General features: G+C 41.9%; 1 protein-coding gene across 3 annotated transcripts in view; it reads left to right on the top strand.

Annotated features, from left to right (window-relative positions):
• SCML4 (Scm polycomb group protein like 4) overlaps window positions 1-12,377 on the top strand; it is a 121,387-nt gene that overhangs the window by 88,543 nt on the left and 20,467 nt on the right. The window contains exon 1 of one of the 3 annotated variants that reach the window (XM_012505926.2): window positions 2,899-3,320. The exons of the other annotated variants lie outside the window; for them this stretch is intronic. The gene's annotated coding sequence lies outside the window, so the exon portion shown is untranslated. Of the gene's footprint in view, window positions 1-2,898; window positions 3,321-12,377 lie in introns of those variants that run through there. 3 annotated transcript variants of the gene reach the window in all.

The raw sequence follows: 12,377 nt of genomic DNA, 5'->3' as shown, positions 1-12,377 counted from the left end.
TTCTCAAGCTGAGCACTGGAAAGGGGGTCATCTGGAAGGAGAATAAACTATTGACAAGCTCTGGTCTTAAGAATACTTGCAGAAGGTTTTGATGAAAACTTTGAAAAAGAGTGTCCACGCCGAGCGCGGTGGCTCACGCCTGTAATCCCAGCACTTTGGGAGACTGAGGTGGGTGGATTGCTTGAGGCCAGGAGTTCGAGACCAGCCTGGCCAACATGGTGAAACCCTGTCTCTACTAAAAATACAAAACTTAGCCGGGTGTGGTGGTGGATGCCTGTAATCCCAGTTACTCAGGAGGCTGAGGCAGGAGAATCACTTGAACCCCAGAGGTGGAGGTTGCAGTGAGCCAAGATCATGCCACTGCATTCCAGCCTAGGTGACAGAGCATGATTCCTTTTCAAAAACAACAACAACGACAACAACAACAAAACTAAAAAGTGTCCACAAGTTTTGTAGAAAATACAAAAGCCTTCATATTTTTCCCGAAACTTAGGGCCATAGAGGCCGAGCTAGAACCCTGACACCGTGGAATAGGGAGTGTTCTCCAGGGCAGGATTCCTCATCCTAATTATTCCCATGTGCTTATGTAAATTCATTTAGGAAAAGCTTTATTATATTTTCAGTGATATCTTTCATTAAATTATGATATCTGTACATATTTTAAAATATTGAAATAAAAGGGAAAAATATAATCTCTTTTGTAAAGAAAGGGCCTCCAGAGAAAAGCCTGCATTTCATAGAATTTAAAATGGATTCTCCACTATGTCCAGCAATTGATTGGATCCCTTTGCATTGTAAGGCTCAGGTTCTCTTTCATGTCCTGTAGATACTGAGGAAGTTATTTACTCAATAACTATTAACCAATGAATGAATGTTCCAATTAAGTTGTTTTAATTGCCCAAGGTATCTTCAGTATGAACTAATGTAATATTGAGTCATGTTGATCCCTTTGATAAAATTTTGGTAGAAAGTAACTATATTCAAACAAACAAAAAAAAGAAGTGAACACTCTTCTTGTCTAAATCACAAATTATTTTGTGGATTAAAGATGCCATCACGTGAGACTTGAGGAGCAGAATGATGCTAGTGGTGAACCCCTTGCAGGCTTTCTACTGTTTGGGGGTGTGGAGGAGATAAAGAGCCTGAAAAAAAGAGGCCGAATGGACTCCTTCTTCCTAGAAGGCTGACCCCAGGAATCCTCTGAAAGACACCCCTACCTCTACCCTATGCCCACTCCTCAAATAACAAAATCTACTGGAAATCTCCTGTGTTCCGTGAGGTGAACTAGTCCTTCATGTGGCTCCCCCACTCCTCGATTCTCCATGAGCTATTAGAGCTGGCCAGATGGCAGGGGGTCTCCCGGCCTCTCTGTCAAACAGTTGTGTCTGTGTCCGCTGCAGAAGATGTTCTGTGTTTCTGGTGAGCCTGTCCAAAGAGGCTCCTGCCTCTGACAGAAGAGTAGGTCTGGGAGATGGGCCAGGCATCTAAGTAGATCCAAGGGGTTGGAAACCAAGTTCTCTGATTTACCCCTCAGAACAGTGGAAGCACAAGGACTGATGGAAACAAAGGGGCAGGGTATATGAGATGCAGCCATTCAAGGCCTCCAGGACCTGCACAGGTTGTATTAGAGACCCCTTTTGGTTATTCTCCTGGACCGCAACCCTGAGCCCCTGTGGCGGACCCTAAGGTACTACTATCTACAGGCTACTCACGCCGTTATCTGTTGTCTGTGCATGAGAACTAGGGTTAGAATGGCAAACCATGCCAAGAGGAGCTGAAGCAGCTTAGGAAACCAGTAGGCTTCTAAGATGAACTTCATGAACTCTCTCCTAACAGTGGTGCTTTCTGGGTTTCATTCATAAGCAACAAACCCTTTGCTGAAAAAAACTACAACAAACAAACATAAACTCCCTGGCAGAGAAGTGGGCAGATACTCTGTACCAGATCTATCCTAGCTACTGCTGAGTTAATAATGACAACTTCCAATCTGGACATGCAGAATCAAGGGGAATGAAACAGCTTCCCTTTTTCTGTCCACATTAGTTATCTTTTGCTGTGTCATAAATTACCCCCAACACTTAGGGGCTTAAAATAACATTTATGGTTTCACAGCTTCTGTGGGTCAGAGGCCCAGGTGCAGCCTCACAGGCCTTCTGGTTCTGAATCTCTCACAAGGCTGCATCTCAAACCTCAACTAGGGCAGGATCCACTTTTCCAGCTTTTTCACATGGTTGTCAGCAGGACTCAGTTTCCCATGAGCTGTTGGTTTGTTGCCAGATGGGTCCCTTTGCAGAGCATCTCACAGCACAGCAACTTGCTCCACCAGAGTGAGCAATGCTAGGAGTGCTGTGAACCTCTCTCAAAGTCAAGATGTCCATTTAGAAAGGAAACTTACAAGGTGTCCTCTATTCCAGGAACTTCAGCATTTTCCTGATTAAGGACCACTTTTAATTTCCCCAAGGTTCTATGAAAGACCAAAAAAGTGTGGGGGCTGTGGAGGAAACAGCGTGACCACAGGAAGTCTCACCCACTTCACCTCCCCCAGCTCTTGGGAATTCTCATAAGCTTGGCATGGAGGTTTGGCAAAGCTGCAAGATCATATGGAGGGTGGTATGGAACTTGCTCTCCTCCCAAGAGCACAGAAAGGCCATTCATTATCCCAAACAGATGACTTTGATCAAAAATGCCTTTGGTCAAAACTTCCAAAGGAGGAAATCAACCCCTAGGCTTAGAACAAAGTCTTAGGCAAACCAGAGACATCTGAGAGGTTGTTAGAAGTTCAGGTGTCAGGCATTAAAATTATGATTGGTTGCCACGCATCTCATTAAGGGAGAAAAAATAGAAATGTACTTAAATGGACCAGAGGGGAGTCATAAGGTTGATTCTCAAGGCTGAGTGATCTGAACTGGAGAGACAACCTTAGGGAGAAAATCCATACTGGCCAGAGACCAAGTTAACGGAAAATTTAATTGAAGCGAATGAAATGCTCGGCCTCATAGGTAGTATGGCCCTGTGCCCTTTGAACCAGAAAGGCTGGGCCAGGAGGCCACAGAGGGCCCTAAGGGAAAACTCCCTTATCTGCAAGAACAAGGGGCGGGACTGAGTTTGAGAAAAGAAAATCTGCAAACCTCCACAGGAGCCTCAGTGAAAGGCTGCATGCAGGGGAGGAAACCTTTGGGTTTCGGTCACCAGGAAGTCCCTTAGAGATTCACAGCAGAAGGCCCCTCTGCATCCCACAGCACCAAGCACGTGCTGGAAACTGGCAGTCCCCCAGAGGAGAGCGGGAGAGGCTGCCGGGTGGCAGAGACACAACCACCAAGGTAGGCACCGAAGCACCTGTGTCTGGGCTCTGAGTAAAAGAGGTGCAGCTGGCACGAGCACCTGCTACTGCTTCCTGCGCCTTCTCCCTCTTGCCCCTCTCCTCGCAGGTCTCCTTTTCCTGTACTATCTAGGTGATGGCACCTGGCTAAGCAAAGAGGGGTAGCTGCTCCACAGCTCTACACATCTGCGAACTGCACTGCTGCCTTTTCTGATCTGGGTTTCAGGGCTAGGAATATCTGATGCCGCCATCTCTGTCAGCAAGCCGAACCAAACTGTTCACACGCGGAGGCCACAGGACACTGACCATAGCCTGGGCAGGGTGTGGGGGCCGGCAGGGCTGGGCAGACCGGCAAAGGGGTCAGGCGATCGATTCTGAGCAAGGCCGGGGCAGGGCTCCCAGTCTGGAGGAAGGTGGCCGTGCTGATGGTGGAAAAGGCTCACTCTGCAGCTGCTCCCTCAACTGGGAAGACTGATGTGGGAAGTGGGGGGTGAGAGAGAGAGAGAGAGACAAACAGACAGAACTGTTTAGAGATGACAAATAGTGTCTGAGACTAGATGTTGTGGCTGTTATTGCCTTAATAGGTATTATGTGAGAATAATTTTGCATAGTGGAATTGCTGTGTTTCAGGACTTCATTTGGTTAGTGAATCCAAGTAAAATGCCAGTTTAATTTTTAAAAATAAAATCTATAGTCCGAGCCCACTGGGCTGTAGGCAGTTAAGCCTTGTGTCCTAAGTGAGGAGAGCTGACACTCTGTCAGGAGCATCTGTAGTTTTATACATAAGGTCCGTTTTCCCCTCCCTGCTGCTCTGTTTTGGGACTTTCTCTTTCTCTCTCTGGCTCGTGGCTTTCTCCTGCACCTCTTCCTCTTTCTGCTCCTCTCTTTGGAGGTTCTCTACATTCCAGGGGCTCACACCTGACCCTCCAGGACTGTAGCAGAAATGGGCTGCACCCAGGTGTCCTGGAAGCCATGGATGCAGGGGCATTACCTAACCCTATCTCCACCCCAGGCTTCAGCAGGGATCAGGGAGCAAGGGAGGAATCCACACACTCTGGACTCAGAACCCTGAAGCTTTGTTCCCTAAACTGGAAGGCTTAGGCACAGTTCAGGTTCATATGCAAACAGGTATGCCTTGAGGCTTGAGTGGGTTTACATGGTTCTAGAGTGTTCTTTGGCCTCACTAATAGGCAGGCTTTATACACAGTGGCTGGAGGGAACCATAGTCCACAAGCAGGTTTAGTGATGGTGAAAAAGGACCATCAGTCTGTCCTGAAAGCTCCCAGGACACCAAACTTTGAAAATGTGGCAGATTTCTTTGATCGGGCCACGTGTGCGTTTTCCTTTCTATTTAAGCATGCTCTTGTGACTGTGCAAAAGGCAGATTATTCTTTTTTTCTGGAGGAAAAGATTTAATGATTCATAAATGGCAACATTAGTCTCTTGGCTGGACGCAGAGGGTTACAGAAGTGAGTAAAAAGCCACTCATTGACCTTGCTTTGTTTAGCTGGCATTCTCCACCGCAATTAAATGGCCTCACAAAGGCTGGGTTGGAACCTCTTGTTGATGAGCAGTGCCAGGGTGACAAGACAGCTTCTTTCAGATGGAAAAGGATTTTGTACAGACACAGGAGGAAAAGACCATGAATGCCTTCACCTGTGAGCCCTGTGGTCTGCCGGGAGTCTGTGTGCAGGAGTTAGATCCTCCAGCAGGTCGGCTGGCCCCATCTGGTGTTTGCTCACCAGTCAGCCACAAAAGTGCTTGAAAAGTGGGGGCTCCCTCTCCAGATACAGACTTGGTCCTTTCTTTTTACTGACTTTAAATATTGGATTTAGGTAACAAACATATGTCACAGTTCAATTAAATTCTTAAGCTCCTGGAAGTTCTGCATACCTAGAATTCATCTGCCTCACGTTGGATGTCGAGGTGACCTAACATGTTGGATAGTGTAAAGGGTATATGTCCAGCAGTCATTTGTTTTAACTGAAGCAAGAAGGATTGAGGCTAGATGTAAGGAGGAACTTCTAGGCAGTGAGATTCATAGCACAATGGCCTCACTCTAAAGGAGATTGTAAAATCTCTTTGGGGAAGCTTTCAAATAAAAGACTCAGTTATCTACCATAGTTTCTTTTCTAGACAACACCCTGCCTGAAGAGGTAGGTTGGGGCTAGCTCAATGCATTCCAAATATTAATTTACCACCTTCACAATTTCTACTGTGTCTGAGTAAGACTTATAGAACTATCTACTCAAGATATTCCTTTACATTAACTCATGTCTTTTAATCTTAGCCATTAATCAGCTTAAGCAATCATACTGTATCAGTGAAATCATTTTGTTTGATGTGCTAATTATATGTCGTGGATGTACATTGAAATACATGACAATAAAAAAACATTTACTGGTTGTCGTAGGCTGAATTGTGTATGTTCAAATTCTCGGGTATCTGGAACCCTTTTTGGAAATGGGATCTTATTTGGAAATAGGATCTTTGCAGATGTAATCAAGTGAAAGGGAAGTCATACTGAATTAGGGCTCTAATCCCATGACTGGTGTCCTTAGAAGAGGAAGGAAATTTGCACACAGATTGTGACACGCAGGGAAAACACCAGAGTGGAGGCAGAGATTGGAGCGCTGTCTCCAGCCAAGGAACTCCAAAGATTGTTGGCCACCAGGGGAGGCCAGAGAGAGGCCAGGAGGGATTCTCCCCTAGAGTGCTGAGAGGGAGCCTGGCCCTGTGGACAACTTGATTTCAGACTGGTAGGCTCCAGAACTATGGCAGAATAAATTTCCGTTGTTTTAAACCACGCGGTTTGTTAGTTTCTGCAATCCTAGGAAACGAAAACACCCATGTGGTTCCCTGTCCCGCCAGTGGGACGCATTTAACATTTGGGGAAATGCTGGGCTGGGTGCTTGTGAAGGTCCTTTTCCTTCCTGCCACCGAATGATGAGGGCCATCAATGCATCTGTCACTTTTATGCTTAGCTATGATGTATCAGAACCCCTCTACAGAAAAGTGAGGAAAACGCAGTTTCAATCGGGTTTGAACAGATCCATTTCATCAGTTCTGGAAGCCACCACAGTGTGTGCATCTGAACGTGCTGTTCACTCGTGGCCACCCAGGAGCCACTTTTACAGAGCCACATCTGGGGCTTGGTGATTTGTCTTGACAGTTGTCCACCTGGGCAGACTTTGGAACCACCAGCACATCCTTTGCCTGGGTAGAAGATATTGCTTGATGCTCTCCGAAGCCTATTTTCCCTTCTGATTAATTCATCTGTATCATAGCTCAGAGGTTAGCTTTTATTACCTTTGATCTCACCCACGGGCATCAGTAGTTTCTTTATTTATTTTTATTTATTTATTTTTGAGACGGAGTTTTGCTCTTGTTGCCCAGGCTGAAGTGCAGTGGTGCAGTCTCAGCTCACTGCAACCTCCACCTCCTGGATTCAAGCAATTCTCCTGCCTCAGCCTCCTGAGTAGCTGGGATTACAGGCGACTGCCTCCACGCTTGGCTAATTTTGTATTTTTAGGTAGAGATGGGTTTCACCATGTTGGCCAGTCTGGTCTTGAACTCCCGACCTCAGGTGATCCGCCCACCTTGGCCTCCCAAAGTGCTGGGATTACAGGCATGAGCCACCATGCCTGGCAACCGTCAACAGTTTTTAAATCCATTCAGTGCATGTTCCCTTGTTCCCCATTCCCACACTTTGCGATAAGGGAATGATCTGCCATCTGCATCTGTATTTTCTGACTATAGTGCCAATCAGTGAATTATCTGCATTCTCTACCTTAGACTATCAGAACTATGTAGGCATATTTAATTTAGACTTAAAGTGTTCAATAAGCAGGATACTGTTTTTGTTCAATCTTTTTTCATTGTTTATCACAAATCTACCTAAAGAATTTATATGTAAGCTCTTTAAAATATCAATTTTAATGAGTCTTCTGTGTAACGGCAGCCTTACAGCTAACATTGGCTCAAATGTTTACTCAATAAATATTTATCAAGCACTTCCTCTATTCCAGGCACCATGCCAGATACTGCATGTAGCTTCCTCACATATACCAAAGCACCTGACATGTGGGACACAAAAAGGATTGGTATCCCAGACTATGAGAACTTCCCAACAAAAGGAATGTAATGGCAGCCTTACTGCTTACTGGCTTTAAATCGTAGATAGTAGATAGTAGATGCTCAATACACGTGCGTTTTCCTTGCTCTCACTCCATTCATAAAGCAGCCTAGTATATCGCTCCATAGCCAGGTCCTTTTTAGAATCTCCCTTCTGATGGCTTCTGACCCAGAGGGAAGAGATGCAGCAAGGCCATCAAGGCAAAGATGTAGCGTTCCAGGGTCCTGCAGCACTTCATTAGCTGCATAGCATTCGGCACAGAGCATGCACAACCTTCGGCTGCTTAGGTTATGTGTGTCCTGGTGGCCAACGCAGTGTTTGTTACACTAGACTGTATATAATTCTTGAGAATATGTTCATAGCCTCATCTGAAAAGCACTGAACTTCTGCAAACGCCTTTTTAAAAAAAAAAAACTTTATTGAGATATAATTCATACATCATACAATTCACCATTTAAAGTAGCATTCAGTGACTTTTAGTATATAGATACGTGCAGCTATCAGCACAGTCAATTGTAGAATATTTTCATCATCTCAAAGAAACCTCCCACATACCTTTTAGCTATTACCCACCCCACACCCCAACCCCAATCCCTAAGCAACCACGAATCTACTTTTTGTCTGTATAGATTTGCCTTTCCTGGACATTTTATATAAAAAGAATCATTTGACATGTGGTCTCTTGTGGCTGGATTCTTTTACTTTGCATAATGTTTCAAGGATCATTCACACTGTAACAGATATCAGTACTTCATTCCTTTTTATGCACAAATAATATTTTGTTGTATGGATATAACAGATTTTTAAAATTTATTTATTCGTTGATAGCCACTTGAGTTTCTTCCACTTTTTAGCTATTATGAATAGGGCTGCTGTAAACATTCATATACAGATTTTTATGTAGACATTTGTTTTCATTTCTTTTTAGTACATACCTAGGAGTATAATTGCTGGTTCTTATGGTAATTCTACTTTAAGCATTTGAGGAAGTACCAGGCTGTTTCCCAAAGTGGCTGCACCATTTTCTATTCCTACCAGCAGGGTGTGGGGGTTCTAATTTCTCTACGGTATCACCAACACTTGTTATCTGACTCTTTGATTATCATCTTCCTAGTGGGTGTGAAGTGGTGACTCATTGTGGTTTCGATTTGATTTGACTCATGATGTGGATCAGCTTTGATGTGCCTACTGGCTATTTGTATATCTTTTTAAAGAAATGTTTATTCAAGTCCTTTATCCATTTTAAAATCGGGTTGTCTTTTTATTGAGCTAGAATAATTCTTTTTTTTTTTTTTTTTTTTTTTTGAGATGGAATCTCACTCTGTTGCCCAGGCTGGAGTGCAGTGGCACGATCTCAGCTCACTGCAAGCTCCACCTCCCGAGTTCACGCCATTCTCCTGCCTCAGCCTCCCGAGTAGCTGGGACTACAGGCACCTGCCACCATGCCTGGCTAATTTTTTGTATTTTTAGTAGAGATGGGTTTTCACCGTGTTAGCCAGGATGGTCTTGATCTCCTGACCTCATGATCCGCCCGCCTTGGCCTCCCAAGGTGCAGGAATTACAGGCGTGAGCCACCGTGCCCAGCTGAGCTAGAATAATTCTTAATACAATCTAGTCCCTTACACAGGTTGGTTGTATAAGTCTAGTCCCTTTTACAAGATATACAAGTCCCTTATCAAGTATATAATTTGCAGGTATGTTCCCCCAGTTTGTGAGTTGTCTTTTCACTTTCTTGATGGTGTCTTTTTTTTTTTTTTTTTTTGAGACTGGGTCTTGCTCCGTTGCCCAGGCTGGAGTGCAGTGGCGCGATCTCGGCTCACTGCAACCTCTGCCTCCCAGGTTCAAGCAATTCTCGTACCTCAGCCTCCCAAGCAGCTGGGATTACAGACTCGCATCACAATGCCCAGTTAATTTTTGTATTTTTAGTAGAGATGGGGTTTCACTATGTTGGCCAAGCTCGTCTCGAGCTCCTCGTGTGATCCACCCACCTCTGCCTCCCAGAGTGATGGGATTACAGGCATGAGCCACCGTGCCCAGTGCAAACGTGCAAAAGTTTTTAATTTTGATGAAGTCTAATTTATTTTATTATTTTATTGCTTGTGCTCTTGGTGTCAAATCTAAGAATATTTTGCCAAATCCGAGGTCACAAACATTTACGCCATATGTTTCTTTCTAAGAGTTTTATAATTTTTTGCTCTTACATTTACATTTTTTATTCATTTTGAGTTAATTTTTGTATATGGTGTAAGGGTTTTCCTTTAGTCTTTTACATGTGGATATCCAGTTGTCCCAGCACCATTTGTTGAAAAGACTATCCTTTCTTCCATTGAATGTTCTTGGCACTCTTGTGGAAATCAGCTGAACATATACACATGGATTTACTTCTGGACTCTGAATTCTATTTCATTGATCTGTATACCTATCCAAATGCCAGAACCACTCTATCTTTTATTCCCTCTCCAATGACATTGGCTTTATTTATTTATTTAAAAAAAAATTTTAAATCAATGCATAAGAGATGTATGTAGTTTTGTTACATTCATATAGTTTGTAAAGATCAAATCAGTGTACTTGGGATATCCATCACCTTAAATATTTGTCTTTATGGTAGAACCATTTGAATTATTCTCTTCTAGCTATTTTCAAATATTTAATAGATTGTCGTAAACTATAGTCACTCAAGTGATTTCTCAAACTCTAAGTCTTATTTCTTCTATAAAACCATATATTTGTACCTTTAATCAACTTCTCTTCATCCTCACTGACCTCTGCCCTTCTGGCCTCTGGTAACCACCAATCTACTCCCTATCTTCATGAGATCCACTTTTTTAGCTCCCACATATGGGTGAGAACATGTGATATTTGTCTTTCTGTGCCTGGCTTATTTCATTTAACATGATGACCTCCCACATTGTCTTGATTATTGTTGCTTTGTACTAAATTTGGAATCAGGAAGTGTGAGCCTTCTACTTTGTTTTTGTTTTTCATGATGGCTTTGGCTATTCTGTGTCCCTTGCAATTCCATATGAGTTCTGGAATTAGCTCGTTATTTTCTACAAATAAATCAGTGAAGATTCTGACAGGGATTGTGCTGAATCTGTAGATCAATTTGAGGGGAATTGCCACCCTAAAAATAAGCCTTCTGACCTATGAACATGAGATTTTTTTTTCCATTTAGTTATATCTTCTTTAATTTCTTTCAACAATGTTTTGTAGTTTTCAGAGTATGTTTGAACTTTTGTTAAAGTTATTCCTATTTTATTTTATTCTTTTTCATGCTATTATAAATGGAATTATTCTCAATTTTATTTTCTAATTGTTAATTGCAAATTTGTAGAAATACAATTGATTTTTGCACATTGATCTTGTATCCTACAACCTTGCTGAAGTACTTACTAGTTCCAACAGTCTTTTAAGTAGATTCCTTAGGATTTTGTACACATAAGAGATAGTTTTACTTCCTCCTTCCTAATCCAGATGGCTTTTCTTTTCCTTAACCTAATTGCACTGGCTGGAACCTCTAGTACAATGTTAATAGAAGTAGCTGGAATGGACCGTCTCTTTTTGTTCCTGATCTTCGGGGACAGCATCCAGTCTTTGACCATTAGTCATGATATTACCTATAGGTTTTTTGCAGATGCCTTTTGTCAGATTGAGGAAATTCCCTTCTGTCCCTAGTTTGTTGAGTGATTTTATCATAAAAGGGTATTGGATTTTGTCAAATGTTTATCTGCATCTGTTGAGGTGATTGTGTGATCTCTGTTTTATTATTCTATCCATATGGTGTATTACATTAATTGATTTTTGAATGTTAAATCAGGCTTGCATTCCTGGAATAAATTGTACTTGGTCATGGTGTATATATCTTTTTATATGTTGCCAGGTTCAGTTTTGCCAGTTTTTTCACTGAGGATTTCTGGATCCATATGAATACCAGATATTGGTCTGTATTTTTCTTATGATGTGTCTGTCTGGTTTTGGTATAAGGGTAATCCTGGCTTTGTAGAAGTATTTGCCATAGAAGTTGGGAAGTATTCCACCCCCTTCTATTTTTTGGAAGAATTTGTAAAGAATTAGTATTATTTTTTTCTTTAAATGTTTGATAGAATTCAACCGTGAAGTTATCCAGGCTTGGGCTTTCTTTGTGGGTAGTTTTCTGATTACTGATTCAATCTTTTTACTTCTTACAGGTCTACTCAGATTGTCTTTTTCTTCTTAAGTCAGTTTTAGTGGTTTGTTCATTTTATCTAAGTTAGCTAATTTACCGGCATACAACTGTTTATAGAACAGATGGTTCCCTACTTAAGATGGTTTGACAATGATTTTTTCACTTTACGATGGTGTGAAAGTGATACACATTCACTGAAAACCATGCTTCAGGTATCTATACAATAATTCTGTTTTTCACTTTCAGTAAGTATTCAGTAAATTACATGAGATATTCAATACTATATCATAAAATTGGCTTTGTGTTAGATGATTTTGTCCAGCTGTAGGCTAATGTAAGTGTTCTGAGCATGTTTGAGGTCAGCTAGGCTAAACTATAACGTGTGGTAGATTATGTATGCTAAACGCATTTTCAACTTACGGTATTTTTAACTTATGATAAGTTTATTGGGATATAACCCTACTGTAAGCAAAAAGCATCTGTATTTCTCAATCTTTTTCAATTTCTGTAAGGTTGGTAGTAATTTCCTCTCTTTCAGGTTTTCATTTCTGATTCTAGTAATTTGAATCTTCTCTCTTTCCCTCTTTACTTTTTATTTGTTTTTTTTTTTTTTTTTTTTTTTTTGGTCAATGTAGCTAAAGGCTTGCAATTTTGTTGATGTTTTTCCCAAAGAACAAGCTTTTGGTTTTATTGATTTCTTCTATTGTTTTTTAAAATTCTCTATTGAATTAATTTTTGCTCAAATCTTTATTATT

The sequence above is a fragment of the Nomascus leucogenys genome, chromosome 3 (genome assembly GCF_006542625.1).
Source record: "Nomascus leucogenys isolate Asia chromosome 3, Asia_NLE_v1, whole genome shotgun sequence".
NCBI lineage: Eukaryota > Metazoa > Chordata > Mammalia > Primates > Hylobatidae > Nomascus > Nomascus leucogenys.
Note: the sequence above shows the minus strand (reverse complement) of the source record. Positions and strands in the feature narration are given on the sequence as shown.